The following is a 14,854-nucleotide window of genomic DNA, read 5'->3' as shown; positions in this document are numbered from 1 at the left end:
TTGATGAATGGTGAGGCCATCTTATCTTAGAAACCTGCAAGTTATTCGGTCTCCTCCTTCCATTTTATCATGTCCAACTTCTGTGTGTGTCTGCTTAGTCGCTCAGTCATGTCCGATTTTTTGCAACCTCATGGAATGTAGCCTGCCAGCCTCCACTGCCCATGGAATTCTCCAGGCAAGAATACTGGAGAATAATGGTTTGCCGTTTCCTCCCCAGGGGATGGTCCTGACTCAGGGATCGAGCCCACAAGAGAGGCAGTCCTCAAATGTGAATCTTACTAGGTTAGATCATACTTTTAATGGCTTCACCATTTCTCCGTTATCTGTAAAATCAAGTTTTGACCTCTCTGTGTGGCACACACAATTATCTGAGCCCTAACACCTACATATGGTTTCATTCCCATTTCCCATGAGGCTGACCACCTGCTATTTTAAATCCTCTTAGCCCATGCTGTTTCCTCTGCTGCCAATAGCTTCATTCCCATTTTTGCCTAGTTAATCCCACTCATTTATTAATAGTTAAAACTCAAATGGCACCTTCTCTATGGATGCTCGTCTTCCTGACATTAGATCTTGTAAGGGTTTTTCTTCTCTCCTTTATACTGCTCCGATAGCTTGGACTAAGTTGTGACTTAACATGCTCTCTGGACATTGCATGTTGACAGATATGTCTCCTCATCAGATCACATGAACCTTCGAACAGCTTTGGTACGTGTATGTCCATGGTTCCTAGAACAATGTCTGGCATAACATATGATCTCAGTCAGTTACTGAATGACTGGTGAGCAGTGAATGACTTACAGGATGACACTGCAATAGCCCGAGGCTTTAGGCTCATTGTGAAGATAGGTCCCTCCGGTATTTGGTGGTGTAGCCCTTGTTGACCAAAAGCAACATTTAGTCACTTATGACTTTTGCAAACAGGGAAAATCAAGATCTTCAGGAATCGAGAAACTTACAAATGAGTGTTGCTACAAACGGGCATGTATGCCTGTTCAGTTGTATCCAACTCTTTAAGACCCCATGGATGATACATCGCCAGGCTCTCTGTCCATGGAGTTTTCCAGGCAAGAATACTGGAGTGGGTTGCCATTTCTTACTCTAGGGGATCCTCCCAACCCTGGAGTCAAACCCTCATCTCTTGCATCTCCTGCATTTGCAGGCGAATTCTTTACCGCTGTGCCACCTGGGAAGCTATTACTACAAATACTCTTTCTAAATACAATAGACAAAGTTTACTCAGGTCACCTTCAAACACACACACAGACACCTCTTTGAAGGGATAGCCCATAAATACAAAAGAATATGGGATCTACTTCTTAACACTCTATTCTTCTAATTTCTCCTAGCTTTTCCATTTCTCTGGACTACTGTCTTAGAAAGTTCACAAGTGAAAAGCAAAAACATTTCTAAGATTAAGTTATATATTAACCCTACTTTGCTATATACAAAGAGCAATTAAGCTTTAATAAAGTGTTTTGAAATCCCATGGACTGTTTTTCCCTTATTTCTTTGAGAAACCCAGTCTCTGGGTGTGCTCTGCTTTTCCTTCTGAAGGGCAGGGCCTCCCAACCTCCTCCTGCCTGGGGAATGGAGGCTGTTGACAGCATAGCAGCTACCCCACTAATTTTTCTAATTAAATCACCCAGGGTGCCTCTGGGTGACCAGCTTAGCAAGGCATAAGAACCCAGCTCTTTTAAAGAAGTCATGAATTTACTAAGGGACCAATACGTATTTAACCCAGTTAGTTCTATGCATCATGAATAAATGGGAAAAAAGCGAAAGAATTAGTCAGTCAGTCATGTCCAACTCTTTGTGACCCCATGGACTGTACCCTGCCAGACTTCTCGGTCCGTAGGATTGTCCAAGAAAGAATACTGGAGTGGATTACATTTCCTCCTCCAGGGGATCTTCCTGAGCCAGGGATCCAACCGGGGTCTCCTGAATTGCAAGCAGATTCTTTACCGTCTGAGCCACCAGGGAAGATAGATACAGATGTTTTTCCCAACCTGTGGTCAAAGTCAAGTTACTCCTGGTGCCATTTTCTTTGTTCGTTTTGGTTGGTTCTTAGGGGACACATGGGATAAACTGAGTAGAATTCCATTAGACAAGGTGGTCCCTTGGCCTTTATGATTAAACTTATATTGGAGATGACCTTCTAAGGGTGAACATATTTGAAAGTCATTGGTAGTCCCCAAGTTTTTCTTGGTGATAGTGTGGTTTCTCAAGCAGAGACCTCCAGTACAGAAGAATTAACTAATGGTCCTGAACTGCCTGTGTGTCCCCCAAGTTTCTGGCCTGTGGCAAAACCAATTACAGGTAGATTAGCAATGAGTGAGGTCCTTCCCTTTAGCTCAGATGGTAAAGAATCTGCCTACAATGCAGAAGACCTGGGTTCAATCCCTGGGTTAGGAAGGTCCTCTGGAAAAGGGAGTGGCAATCCACCCCAGTATTCTTGCCTGGAGAATCCCATGGACAGAGGAGCCTGGAGGGCTACAGTCCATGGTGTCGCAAAGGTGGACACAACTGAGTGACTAACACCATTACTAGCAATGAGTGAAGCATAGAACTATCTCAGAATATTGCTTTTCTTCTTTCCTGTCCTGGGTCTTCCCTGGGGTGTGCAGGCTTTCTCTAGTTGTGTACATCGGCTTCTCCTGACATAGAGCACAGGCTCTAAAGCGCAGAGCCTTAGTAGTCACAGTATGAGTGCTTCTCTAGTTGCGGTCTGCTGGCTCAGCTGTCCTGAATCATGTGGGCTCTTAGTTCCCTGACCAGGGATTGAATTCGAGTCCCCTGCATTGGAAGGTGGACTTTTAACCACTGGACCACCAGGGAAGCTCCTAGGAACATTTCTCTTTGCTCACTTTCATCCGTCCATCCCAAGCCAATTCTCAGCTTTGGTTTTCAAACTATTTCTGGGGAGAGGAGCCTTTGGAATTCTTGCCCAGGCAAGAAAGGTCCCTGCTCCCTCCTCCTCTTTCCTCTCTTAGGAAGATGAGAGTCTCCTGGGGCCCAGAGCATACTTTCCCTGCCAGCACTGGCTCCTTAGAGCAGTCACTGCCTTCAGGGGATTAACTTAGTAGAACATTTTTAAATGCCAAGCATCGACAATGCACGTTGAGCCCCCAGTCCCAGGCCTCTGGGTAGCAGAGAAGGAAGAATTCCTCATAGCAGAGGGTCAAAGACCCTGTCTCTGGGTGCCACCAGCTCCATGCACACACCCCAGGGGAGGTGAACCAGCCTCCAAGGCACCAAAGTTCAAGGAAAGCCTCTTGCTTTCACCAGGAAATGCTGTTTGAGTGTCCAGTGGGAGAAAGTCTGTGTTGTGAGAGCTTCAAGGTAGAGAACATGTCCTCAAGTCTTAAGATAACAGGCAAACAGAGACCGAAGGTTGGGAACCAGAGTCAGAGCTACACAAGGTGCCAGGGGGAGAAACAAGGATGCCTCTGATGTCAGCCTCTGAGTGATGTTGTTCAGTCGCTCAGTCGTGTCCTACTCTTTGCGACCCCATAGACTGCAGTACTTCAGGCTCCTCTGTCCTGCACCGTCTCCCAGAGTTTGCTCAAACTCATGTCCATTGAGTTGCTGATGCTATCTATCTCATCCTCTGTCACCTGCTTCTCCTCCTGCCCCCCATCTTTCCCAGCATCATTGTCTTTTCCAAGAGGTGGCTCTTCGCATCAGGTGGCCAGAGCATTGGAACTTCGGCTTCAGCGTTAATCCTTCCAGGAAATATTCAGGGTTGATTTCCTTTAGGGTTAAATGGTTCGATCTCCTTGCTGTCCAAGGGACTCTCAAGAGTCTTCTCTAGTACCACAATCAGAAAGCATCAATTCTTTGGCGCTTATCCCTCTTTATTGGTCCAGCCCCCAATTAGCTCCCCACATCCAAAATCAGCCCACTAAAACAGAAAAAGTCATCACCACTGCCTTCCCTAAGCCCTAGAGTGAAGCAGGTAGCAGAATATCATTCATCACTGTAAATTTGGGAAAACAACCTGTTATATATAGATTATATTAAAGGCAGGGTATTATCACTTTACACTTAAGATTACACTATTGGAAATGGTATTTAATAATGGGCAAGTCAGAATGTCTGGGTTGAAAGCCTAGGTCTGCCACTTACAAGTTGTGAATCCTTGGGAAAATGACTGCAGCTCTCTGTCTCAGCACCCTCCTCTGTGTGGGGTGGGGGTGGGGGAAGGTATAAGAACTGCACTTGTCTCATCGGGAGTTTTGAGAATTAAGTGAAAAAAAAATCTGTGTATCTGAGGAGACCGTGCTGTCAATACTATAGATTGTCATCACTAATTATTGTATCATCCTATGTGGAAGGGGAGTCAGAGCGCTAATGATGGGATAACTTTCATGCTGTCTTGATATATGTGTGTGTGTGTGTGTGTGTGGCTACAAAGGAAAATTTCAGGTGACTTGCAACTTAGTCTTTTTTTAATTAATTTTTGTTAGAGCATAGGTGCTTTACAATGTTGCGTTAGTCTCTACTGTACAGCGAAGTGAATCAGCCATAATAAATGCATAGCCCCTCCCTTTGACTTCCTTCTCATCCAGGTCACCACAGTGCATTAAGCAGAGTTCTTTGTGCTATACAGTAGGTTTTCATTCATTATCTATTTTATCAATAGGATATATGGGTCAACCCCAATCTCCCAATTCCTCCCACTCCCATTATCTTCCCCCCTCCCCCTTGCACATAACTTAGGTTATAAATCATAAATCAATCTATCATGATATGCAGGAGCAGCTCCTTCTAGTGTTTTGAAGCAAATTATTTTCTCTGGGTTTCCCAGGAAGGGAAGCTATGCACAGCTGGAGCCCTCGGGCTGTGCTTTGTGGCTCCGTGTTTATGTGTGTGCTGGGCTTGTGGGTTCAGAAGAGGCAGGCTGAGGCCAGGCTGGGGTGTTCTGAGTGTCGGGGGAGGCTTCAGAGGACAGAAAAAATCCATCCCAGAGGCGGCTGTAGCAACCACTCTTCTTGAAGCAAGTATGTAGATGAATCATCTTCTCTCTCCAGCTAAGCCAGTGACCTTGGGGAGGAAAAAAGAGGCTGTGTGTAGTGTACAGTAAGTGACTGGGCACTTATCTTGTGGCTGAGAGGTGGGTGCCACCAGTGGGGTGTTCTGGGAAGAGTGGGCTGGCTCAGAGGAACGGGAAAGGAGGGTGGGCTCTGCAGAACCCAGGCCAGGACCTCCATCTCTACCTGGACTCCTGACCCCTGACCCCTGAGAGCCACCTCAGCTCTCTGTGCTCCAGGCTCCTCATTTGAGAACACAGTGGAATTGAGAATCCTTTATCACAGATGTGAAAGGATTCTCATCTCGATGAAAGCATGCCTCCTCCATCATCACGACTGAATTATAGTGTAAAGATCTTCCACACTTTTAATGTTCATGTACCCTCTTCCTTCAGGAAGCCTAGGCTCCCTGACCTAAAACCAGTAGTAGACTTATTTTTTAGTTCTACTTGTGAGGCACGTTTAAAAATTAAGTTCATCATGTTTTATGAGCTTTATGATACACAGAAGTGTATGGGTCTGTGCTTTGCAATGTCACCTTCCTGAATGTAGGGGATTCTGTGGTTGGTTCATCTGATGCTCTGAGGATACTCTTTGCAGTGGCTTCTCTTGCTGCAGAACATGGGCTCTAGGGCATGGGCTTCAGTGATTGTGGTTCCTGGGCTCTAGAGCACAGGCTTAGCAGTTGTGGGGCCCTGCTTTAGTTGCTCTGAGGCATGTGGGATCTTCCCAGATCAGGGATCAAACCTGTGTCTCCTGCACTGGCAGACAGGTTCTTTACCACTGAGCCCCCTGTGAAGCCCTGCTTCCCCTTTCTTTGCTGTAATCCTTCTCCTTAATATCTATAGGAAGAGCATGGTATGCTTGCTTTAATAAAATTGTCTCAACTTTATTATAGTCCTGACCCTTAAGAAGTTTGTATTTAAAACCCAGAGGTAGAAAGTGTAATAATACCTTAGTTTCAAAGCCCATTATAATTGAGTCAAGAAAAAATGCTTTAACAAGGGCAACTCCAAATACAATAGCTTAATCAAGGTAGACATATATTTCTCTCTCATATTGGTAGATGGCCTAGGACTGGTAGGGTGATCTTGACAGCCAAAGCCTTTAACTCCAGTTTTGAAGTGGCTGCTTCAGCACTTGCCATCACACCTGTAATCCAACTAGCAGAGAGGAATAAGGAAACAAGGGAACCATACTTTCATTCTTTCCAAAAGTATGACCTGAAAATGGTACCCATCACCTCTGCCCTCATCTTATTGGACAGAACAATGTCCCATGGAGACCTAACTGCATCAGTGGATGGAAAATATAGACCACCCATTAAAACAGGGAGATACAATATTGGTAAAAATTAGAATTTTCTGCCACAGCTTGCTAGTGACCCACCAGGACTCAAACTCAGGTGTTCTGATGATGTGTATGGTATTATTTAGAACATAAAACAGCAAGGTAAAAAAAATGACTTGGCCCCCAAAATGAATGAACACAGTTGCTGCACCACATGTGTTTAAAAGACCCTGTAGGTAAAAGCCACAGATAAATCCTGTGATTCAGCTGATCTTTGCAAATCTTAGACAGAAATGACTTTGCTATGCTGTCACAATTTTGCTTGGTCTTATCTTTCATGGGAGGTTGGGGAGTTTTCCACATTTCTAGATGAAAAGCCCTGGTTTTCCTCACTTAGAAATTGTAGAGATAGTTGCAACTGACATATATCCTCTTACGCAAACATATTTGTAGAAATTTTGATTCAAAAATCCATTATACAGTGTCAGGACCAGAATATATGTTCCAACATGCCATACATTCTCTAGTAATCATATACTGTTTTTTCTTTAAAAAAGAATACTTAGAAGTCAGCCTATGGTATAACATCCAAGGAAGGGAACCTTTTGTGGAATGTATTTTCTATTGAATTTTTGTTGGTGGATGCCCTGTGTGCCAGAAGAAGCTATCAGCCTCTTTCTTCCTTCATTATTCTGCTGGTCCCTCCCTCCTCCCTTTCCTCAAGTTGCATCTTTTGAATATGAAAAGCTATATTTAATGCTTAATGTATTCTTCCTGAAAAAGCTTTAAGGCCATCTTCATAAACACCACCATTTCTTATTTAATAAACAATCGCTGTCTCATTAAATGTAAATGAGTTCTTTATCCTTAGCGGTATTTGTTGAATCTATTACTTACTGTGTTTACCAATTTTGTTTCCTTTGGCTGGAAAGCTTTCTGTAAACTACTCATAAATACAAAGTTGAAAGGAAGGCATTTTCTCTATGTCGAAGTACCTGCATTAGGAAGCTGTGAACAGCCCTTTCCTTAAAGTCTGCTGTGTTTCCTGTCCCCCTGGAGAGAGCCTGGGACTCCTGCTTCAGGCCACCTGACCCCTATCTTTTGTCTCTCAGGAATGCCTATGCCTACCTTCCTGGGTTGGAATCAGAGGACTTGCTGCAGGTAGAAAACAGGCAATCCTGGAAAAGCACAGCACAGCCTGTCTTTGGCCGGGTGGAAAATGAGTTCTCCGTAGTAGCGGCAACATTTGGCACTTTGATTCACTTGATCCTATCGTGTCCAGGTTTCCTGGCTTCTAGGGCATGGAGTAAGGCCCATCTGTTCCAGCAGGCTTTCCCTGATTAGATAGGATGCTTGGCAAACAGAGTCTCAGATAATGGATATTTGAATATTTTTGTAATTTCCATGCTTGCGCCTAACAGCTTAGCAGTTGGCCCTATGTTTAAAGAAAATGGATAATAATCATGAGTAATGTGGCAATTTCCATTCAAAAATTTCAAATGGTGCTTAATTAAATCTTCCAATAACATTTGGAAGCAAAGGTTCAGCCTGCCCATGCTGTAGTCATGAAGAAAAAAAGAGGGAGAGGATAGTGGATGGAATCTTCCAGAACTGGTGGTGGGGAGACCAAGCCAAGCACAGGAGCTGGGACCAGGCACTTCATCGCAGCCCTTATATCAATGGTCCCTGAACTTTTTGACATCAGGGACCAGTTTGGTGGAAGACAAGTATCCCCAGACGGGGGCAGGGGTAGGGGGTGGTTTCAGGATGATTCAAGTGCATTGCATCTCTTGTGCACTTTATTTCCATCATCACTGCATCAGTTCCACCTCAGATCTTCAGGCATTAGATCCTGGAGGTTGAGGACCCCTGCCCTAGATCACTCTCCACAGCCAGCCATTCCCATGAAACTGACTGCCGACCAGGAGGCTCCTTACCATCGCCATGTATTTCCACAGCATCTATTAGAAAGGGTGGAACACCCCTGGTTGAATGCCTGGGGGTGTGAGGCAGATCTAGAAGACTGTTCTGCTGACCCTGCCCTCGTAAGACTTCCTACCATCCAGATTGCAGAGGTGGCTGCTGGCCGGCCAGTGGGCTCATTCAGAGCTGGTCCTGGATTACAGAGCATCCCTCGTCAAACTCTTCCCACCATGGATACTTATTTTAATTTTAAACATCTTCCATTGTAGCAGCGTTCTTGAACTCTCCTTGGTAACTTTTAATGTCCAAAACCCCACTGATAATAACGTTGAAGAATCTTAGTATTTGGAAAGAATTCGGAAGTCTTCCATTTAGACTGATCATTTTAGAAATAGACCCTGTGTCCCATTCTCAACTCACCCAAAGGCTGTACATTTACCTTAATTCACGTCAGCAGTTTGCATCCGAGCTTGTCCTGGTCTGGAGACTCCCAGTCCAGAGACCTTTGGTTTCAGCATTGCAAATGGATTTTTCGTCTGTTGAAATCTGAAGCTATTTTTGTTCCTTCAGTTCCCACCGGGGGACAGGTAGGAAGAGGAGTGATATAGGACAATTTGTCAGCATCCTACTTTTGTTCACCATTCCTATCACACTGGGGCGTCATGTTCCTTCTCTGTGTCCCCCTAGCCTTCCATTAGCACCTTTCCTCTTCTCCTCCTCTGGTCTCATTTTCCCAACCTGTAAAATCAGGTGAATAGGATTTACCCTTTCCCCTCTAGGGATGTTTGAAGATTGATAACATGTCAGGGAAAAGACTGGATTTATTAGAATTTTGCAATATCCCATTTAAACAGAGAAGAGTCCACGGGGAAAAAAAATTTAGAAATAACTTTCTCATATTATTTTTAAAGTTCATCATTTCCCTTCATATTATTATTAGTGTATATATATACACATATATTGTTGTTGTTGGTGGTGGTGGTGGTGGTCTGGCTCTACCACAATTTAAAGTCTTTTATAAAGGTCTTGACTGTTCCCAAGGAAGTCGGCCATGCACTGAAGCAGGACAGAGAGAAGGATGATACAGTGAGCCCGGCCTGGGGACCGAGAGCCCTGTCACGCTGACTTATGATGGATGGAGGGGGAGTCTATTTCTCAACCACAGTGGGGGGGTGTAAAGTGTAAAGAAAGATGCAACCGTGAGTCTCTGGGTGATCCATCTTGCAACAGATAAACTCTCAGAAGCTGCAGTTCAGGAGAGAAGAAAGAAAGAAGAATCAAATTCATTATGTGAAGTTTAATCTCATGAGGAAATATCAAAATATGTCAATAGCACCCAAGACAGGAGGGTGGGGGAGAGGGTGGGGAATTCACTGATGGTGTTTGTCAGCTGCTAAACCAGGCGTGGAGGCAGAGAGGCACTGGGCTCCTGGGCTCCGACTGCAAACAGCCTTCCCAACCGATTCCACAGGAGGCCAGGCAGAGCTGAGGGCATCTCAGGCAGAATGAAGCCAGGGGATTCAGCAGACATGGGGGACCTATCTGAAGGCCCTATTTCCATCTGCAATTCACCTTCACATCCCTTTCTTTGTATTTCTTGTGTTCAGGCTCTGCATCAGGGTTGGGTATAAATAATCCCATGAAAAGTGTGGCATGGAGCTTTCTCTCTAAAAACCTTTTGCCGTCATGTCTTCCCTGACCACTCCCTGTTCATCTCCAAATTAATTTCAGCAGATACTGCCTTAGCACGAGCAGCCTAAATCTTGCAAAGGAAATTCATAGCTTGAGAAACCTTTCCTGTCACTTTAAGCAGGCTTCTTAGGGTGAAATTCTCAATGTCCTGCACAGACACAAGGCATCAGCCAGCTCCTTCCTCCTCCTGTGCAGACCTGACCCCGTCAGCACCCCAGAGGGGGAGGCGGCAGAGGCATCCCCCACCTCTAGGCACGGAGGCAGGTTTTGCAATTTCAATCTCTGTCCCACTCCTCATTCCCACAGTGACCTTGGGCAAATCGCTTTCACCTCCCTGGGCCTCAGTTTCCACATCTGGAGAGCTGAGATAATAGCTACCTGCCTCCTGGGGGGCGTCTGCGGGGCTTAATTAATTAATGTTTGGCAAAGCTTCCGAGACCTTTGCTTGAAAGAAGCCTTGCGAGCTCAAATTATTATTATTATATCACAGAAGCCTTAACTCCAATTTTGCTGCTGAGGCTAATGATTATTTCTTTCCTGAAGACAAAAAAAAAATAATTTAAACTCGAAGTCATTTATCAGGTAGTGGGGAAAAAATTCTCCGTTTGTCAAGGACAACGCTGTCTAAATGGAATTTCCAGCAGCCCCTCTCAGGGGAAGGTTGCAGGAAAATCTTTGTATTTTGCCCTCTTCCCCAGGCACCATCTGTCTGTGCCCTTCTCCTGTCCCTGTTCTTGACTCTCTCTCCGGGTTGAAGCGCTAGCCCGGGTGGGCCAGAATGACCCTTCTGCTGAATGTGCTTTTGATTCCCTGGGCTGTGGGGTCCTCACCGGGGTCCTGGTCTCCACCCACTGCCCTTTAAGCAGCTGACCGTCCAGCTATGGCTCAGCATCGAAGCCAAATGCCAAGTATTTTTAAGGAATCAGACTTTATTCAGTACCCTTGGATCAATTTCAAATAACTGGGCACTGTCACTATTAAAAGCATCAAACTCATTCGCAGTGTCAAACGACCCCCTCCCCTGAGACAGTGGCCCCACGTTTTCCACCGGGATAAAAATAATGCGGGGCGCTGGCATCTGTTTCCTTACTTTCCTGTCTGTCCCTGAGGCTTGATGGGCTGCCTGGCTCCCCACCCCAGTTCTCATCCACCCTTCCAGCAGGTTTCCAGGGCTTCTTCCTTGTTTCTCAAAACAACCTTCCCGGGCTCGTGTGCCTCTTTGCTGCGGGCTAGGGACATTCCTGGACCCTGTCCTCGCCCTGCCAGGGAGCCTGCATCACCCAAGGTCAGATCAGGAGTGCCTCAGTGGGGCACCCAGTGGGTGTTCTGTGCAAAGCTTTTCCTCCCAGACCTGAATGCCCCCTGTTGCTACATGAGCTGTTGGAATCCGAAGGCTAGTGATGACTCCATTTTACTGAGAAAGAAACTGAGGATCAAAAAATAGCTTTCCACCTGCTCTCCTTCACCTGGGTACAGCCAGTCCTGACGCTGCAGCCTTAGTCTGTGAAGTTCCTCCCCTAGCCTGAGTCTTCACTCCCACTGTCCTCTGTTCAAGAACATTCTCACCACACACACACACACACACACACACACAAATACACACACACACTCTCATCTACGTACACACACAGTCTCGACTAACACACACACATATAATCATCAGCTCACACATACACATTCATACACACAACCTCATTAACTCTCTCTCACACACACACCCAGAGTCTTATAAACTCACACATACACACACGCTCATCAACTTACACACAGTCTCAACTCACATACAAATATATAAACATTGACTCACACACAGACCTGAGAGTGCCTCTCCCTGTGTTCCCCTCAGACCTGGGGGTCCCTCTTGCTGTGTCTCCCCATACCTAGAGGTCCCTCCCCCCATGTGTCCCCATACCTGGGCATCCCTCTCCCTGTGTCCCCCTTCAGACCTGGGCGTCCCTCTCCCTGTGTGCCCTCACTGACCAGGGGGTCATTCAATGGTTAACGTCCTCCGTGCTGGGTGAGCACCTGTGTTTTCATGACTCCTCCCCCTTCTTATCTAGAAACATCTTGAGAACAGTGCTTGGCCCTTCCTTGGCATCAGATAAATATTTAATGAATGAATGTGTGAGCAAATAAGTGCCTCTCTGTTCCCTGTTTTTAGAGCAAAAATTAACCATACATTTGATGTATTTTGCATGTGTGCTAGAAACATATCTGAGCAGTCTCTACTGGGCCTCGAGTCCCTGTGGGCGCTCTGCATGTTGCTTCTGATAAGCGCGGTCCAGTGCATCTTGCTGAAATCTCCACACTCCCTCTGTTCCAGCAAGACCACAGGCATGTTGTAGTGTCTGCTTCATCAGTCAGTTCTCAAGAGAGACCTTGATGCCTATGCCAATTTGTCTCCATACGCAGCAAGTCCTACCTTTGTTCTACCTTCAGTCCTGGCAGCCCAAGCTAGAAAACAGTGCATCTTCGAGGAAGATGGGTAGCCTCTGTGTACAAGCCCAGACTGAAGTGGTTAGGAAGGGAAATGTGATGTCGATAGAAGATGATATTATTAGAAACCTGTTAAATGGGTTCCTGGTGCGTGCCTTTCACATCTCTCCCTTCAAGAAAACCACCCCACACCGTGACTCATTTTGTGCAGTCAATACAATCCTGATAAGACCTATCACAGCACTCATGGTGCGGGAAGAAATTAAACATTTAGGGGACTCCTCCCGAGCCACGCTGATTGAGCTGGAAGGATGCTGCTACGTTGACAGAGGCATTTGTCTGCTCTTGCAAGCTAGTAAGTCTTCCTGGCAGAATGAATTACAAATTTCTTAACAGCTAAGGAGATAAAAACAAAATCAGGAGCTCCTTTCTTCTACCTTGATGCTGTTTTGTTTTTTTTTTTCCTGGAAGGGAGTCTTGGTGTGCCTGCCTGTGGTGTGTGTGTGTGTGTCTGTGTCTGTGTACATGTTGCAAGGGGGTGCAGCAGGAGAGCCACATAGCGGCTCATCTCATCACACACACAGTGTGAGTCTTGAGCTCTCCCAGGCTGACCCTCTTTTCCTGGCCATTCTGTTAATTGAACCAACCGTGCCAGCTCCTGAAATGCAAGGACAATTTTGTCAGCGGGGGAAGGCACCTTGCACCTCTCAGCCAAATACAGCACAACTTTAAACCGATTAATAAAACTCTTAAAAGGATAATATTGTTGGGCAAAGTGCGAAGGGGTCCTGCTCTTGCTTGGGTTGTATTTTTATTAAGCTGTGAGCTGTATTTTTTAAAAAAGAGAGAGAGAGATAGAGGAAGAGACGGAGGGAGAAAGGGAGGCTTAGAGCCTGCAGCCTCTTGTTTGCAGATTATTTTATGAAGATGCTCAGTAGAATATCAATTGCCTGTGATTAAAAGTCCCACCAGGTACTATCTTGAAGAGCAGAGGCTTTAGGAGTGAGAGCGACTCCTTGGAGAAGCTGTACCTTTTAAATTTGGAAAAATGATGCAGCTGAAATTTTGCCTTCAGAGCAGGCAGAGCAAGGCAGGGGACTGGTAAGGACAGGGCCAAGCCAGGGTGAGGGGCCGGTTTGAAATGAAGATTTCTTGCTCTGCTCCTGTCCCTCTTGGTAAGAAGGGGACTGGTTCTTCATGACCAGATGGGCTCTGGAGGCCAGGGGAAGGACACGCCGAGGAGGGGAATAAGGAAAAGCCTGGGATCTGGTCTTAAGAGATACTGAACAGACCTCTGGCTCCAGAAGCCTCAGAAGCTCTCATTGGAAGTGCTGCCATTCAGGCCTGTTCTATAAGTCCTTTCATGAATTATCAAATTCACCCCACACATTAAAAATGTGTTCTTTGCTTTTTTGGAAATGAGAATAATTCTAAGTGGAAATGTGATCCTGCATCAGCTCAGTTGTGTCAGTGCTGACGTTTCTGGCCCAGATGACTTGACAAAGATGCTCTCAGGGTCCATCCTGCTTGTCCATCGCAGTGAGGATGGCAGCAGCCATGGCCGGCTGGTGGGGTGACAGAGCATCCCTCGGGATCCAGGGACAAAATCTTACAAACGTTTATGGTGACAGAGCTGTTCTCGCAGCTCAGGGTCTGAGTTCAGGAATCACTGGTTGGATGCCTGCCCCAGGGAGTGATGGTGATGCTGATCAGTGTTCATACGAGGACTCCACAACACAGGTCCTCTGTGTCTGGCTCCTTCCCTGAGCGCCGTGCTTTCAAGGGCTTTCCATGGGTCTGGGCCTCATTCCTCTATTACAGAGCCTCTTCTTCCACCGTCTTGTCTTTCACTGAACTTTCTATTTTACTTATAGATTCAGGTTTTTCTCTCATTCATTTTTCCAGTTTAAGAGACCTGGGCCTTCTCATCCCAGGCACCCTTCCCAGACTTGGAAATCATTCTCCTTCAAAGCAGCTGAGCTTCTCTTTTTTAAAAAATTAATTTTTATAAGAGTTTAGTTTATTTACAATGCTGTGTTAGTTTCAGGTGTACAGTGAAGTAAATTAGTTCTATATACACATATATCCTCTCTCTCTTTCACATTATTTTCCCATATAGGTCATTAGGGAGTATTGATAGAGTTCCCTATGCTATACAATGCGTCCTTAACAGTCATCTCTCTTACATATAGTAGTATGTATATGTTAATCCCAATTTCCAAATGTATCCCTCCTCCTTTCCCCCTTGGAAACCGTCAGTTTGTTTTCTACCTCAGTGACTCTAACTATGTTTTGTAAATAGGTTCATTTGGATCATTTTTTTTAAAGATTATATACAATAGAATATTACTTAGCCATAAATAAGTATGGAATAATGCCATTTGCAGCAATATGGATAGCACAGAGATTGTCATACTGAGTGAATAAGTCAGACAGAGAAAGACAAATATCATATGCCGTCACTTCTATGTGGGATCTAG

The 14,854-nt window shown here is 45.5% G+C and overlaps 1 protein-coding gene across 4 annotated transcripts in view; it reads left to right on the top strand.

The window, feature by feature from the left end:
• NTM (neurotrimin) overlaps nt 1-14,854 on the top strand; it is a 951,991-nt gene that overhangs the window by 177,031 nt on the left and 760,106 nt on the right. The window lies entirely within an intron of this gene.

This window comes from Oryx dammah, unplaced genomic scaffold (assembly GCF_014754425.2).
Source record: "Oryx dammah isolate SB20612 unplaced genomic scaffold, SCBI_Odam_1.1 HiC_scaffold_15, whole genome shotgun sequence".
Classification (NCBI taxonomy): Eukaryota; Metazoa; Chordata; class Mammalia; order Artiodactyla; family Bovidae; genus Oryx; species Oryx dammah.
This window is presented reverse-complemented; position numbering and strand designations above follow the sequence as displayed.